Below are 2,500 nucleotides of genomic sequence, written 5' to 3'. Positions count from 1 at the left end.
TCCTCAGGTTGGAAGAGCGCCCGACCTTGGATAGTCAGAGCACTCTCCGCCCGTCGAACCGCTGCCATAACTGCCGGATGTTGGGAGGCATCTCTTGCAGCCGCACAGGAGGACCTCGCCATTGATGTTAACCTGGCGTGCATCATACCCGGTATCGATGTTCGAAACGCGGGGATGCCAAGTCCACCCTCCTTGCAACTGGCGTGGAAATACCCAAGTGGTACATCTTTGGGCAGACGCAACCACCTTCGAACGGCCAGCCGCGTCTGTTTATCTAATGCCTTCAAGATTTTAAGTGGGCATCTTGTCAAAACCAGTTGGTGATAAAAACGCGGAATGAGGAAACAGCGCAAGATCTTGAGGCGCTGTTGAGGCTTGAGTGGCGCCTTGGTGATATTGGCCAACTCTCTGTCTAGCTTGCCCCCAGGTTTTTCAATACCCATTGGCGAGATCTTAATGCCCAGATATCGGAAGCCCTCGGTAGGTCCCAGTTGTTTTATAGACCGACCGTTGACCTCAAATTTGCTGGCGGAGAGTATCTTGTACTTCTTTTCTTTACCAGCGATCTGGATGGACATAGCCAGACATTTATCGGAGTTGAATTCCAACCCGTACTTTCGTGCCTCTTCCTCAGCCGTTCGAAGCATGCCCTGCATTCCTGAAACGGAGGACGCGAACAAGATCAGGTCATCCGCATACGCCAGTATATTGACCCTTTGCTCCCTGATAACATAGCCGACCTCCTCGGGTAACACCCTTATCACCCGGTCCATGACGATCGAGAATAGCAGGGACGACAAGGGATCGCCCTGCCGCACACCCCTCGCTACCCGGATCGGATCCGATGTCTCTCCACGGACCTGAAGCACGGTTCGGCTATTACGGTACGTCGCTGTTATGTACCTCACAAAGAGCTCCGGGAGTCCCAATCCCCTTAGTGCCGATGTTATGGCATGGTGACTAACGCTGTCAAACGCCTTGGCCACATCTAAGGACACAACGTGAAGCTGCTTTAAGCAGCTCCGTGCGTCACGAAGGGCAGTTGATAGTACAAGCACGTTCTCAGCACAGCCATCGTGTATTCCTCGTTGCCGCTCATCGATGAGACCGGCTTTTGCCAATCTCACCGCCAAGATTTTATGCAGCTGACGAACGACGACTGAAGCCACACTTATAGGACGGAACTCGGATGGTGTTGAGCTTCCGTCCTTCTTAGGGATAAATACCGTCCTGCTGATGAGGAGCTCAGATGGAAATGCCCCTACCGCAAGGATGACATTATAAAATATGGTTCTTAGAACTACTGGCACACTCCTCCATTGCCTGCTCGAGATGTTATCGAGACCCGATGCCGAGGAGAGCGGGATCTCATTGGCCTGGATCTCATGGCCACGAACCGGCTCAGCGATCCAATGCAGGTCCTCCCTTTCCTGAACTGGATGAAGGTGTTCAATGGGGACAGAAGGACTGGTGAGCATAGGTGTCCAGTACTCCACCATCTCGCCAACGGTTGGTGTTTGAGCCTGCACCGGGCCATCCAGTACAAGCTTGGCCGCGCGAGACATGTCCTTCTTCCAGAGTTCCTGCATGGCCGCATACTCCCTTCTCCTCAGTCTCCACCTCGGCACGGGCCCGGCAGGTGCAGCTTTAGGTGGCCGGAGCAGTGGTGTTCTCCGCTCCTTTACTTTCGCAGAAGGCGTCGGAAAGACTCGTTGAAGCCATCGACAACAAGCACTCGGTGTTATTGGTTCTCGATTAAGAACCGTTCTCGCAAGACTTACGAGTTCCTCCGCTTCATGGGATTTCACCCTTTCGGCCGGATCAATCAGCTTACGGATAGCGTCAATATATTGGCACTGATGTTGCTGTGCCGACGCAGAGTGCTCCTGAACAGGAGTAGGCGAATCCGCCTGTCGATGACTTGTGTCGTGATGTTGAGTGACACTGGAGGCTGAAGGTTGAGACTCAACGGCAGTTCCACGCTCGCGGCATACACCGATCTTCTGTGTAACAAGAGCTTTATACGTCAATTTCTTTCTGAGGCCCTTCAGTCGATCAAGACTGAATTTATTGTCGAAGACCGTCAGCAGATGTTCGTTCATAAATTTGACGTTGCCCTGCACACTCGCAAGCGCCTCAGCCGCCGCCACCATCTCAGTCTCCTCCTGAGTCCACCTAACCTTCCTTACCGCCACCTGAACTCGTTGGTTGGCCTCGTCTGGATGAGCTCTCCTCACATGGACCCCCAACCCGATGGAAGTGGGAAAGGATCGCGAACAATGGGGACATGGATGTAGTGCCCCCCGTGACGCAGGATGTTGTGCGTCGTTACTGGACTGGTTGGGTTTATTTCTCGAGGTCGTCGGACAAACATTCCGATCCACTGTGGCCGCTGTCGTAGGGTCGGCGATCCGAGTGGCCCGAGGGCCCGCCGACAATGGGTCACTCGACCCATAATCTATCTTTTGATTCTTCGGGCCTACGACAATAGAGCCATGGG

The 2,500-nt window shown here is 53.7% G+C and overlaps 1 pseudogene; it reads right to left on the bottom strand.

The window, feature by feature from the left end:
- LOC143263501 (large subunit ribosomal RNA) overlaps positions 1-2,500 on the bottom strand; it is a 7,673-nt pseudogene that overhangs the window by 2,252 nt on the left and 2,921 nt on the right.

This window comes from Megalopta genalis, unplaced genomic scaffold (genome assembly GCF_051020955.1).
Source record: "Megalopta genalis isolate 19385.01 unplaced genomic scaffold, iyMegGena1_principal scaffold0676, whole genome shotgun sequence".
Lineage (NCBI taxonomy): Eukaryota > Metazoa > Arthropoda > Insecta > Hymenoptera > Halictidae > Megalopta > Megalopta genalis.
Note: the sequence above shows the minus strand (reverse complement) of the source record. Positions and strands in the feature narration are given on the sequence as shown.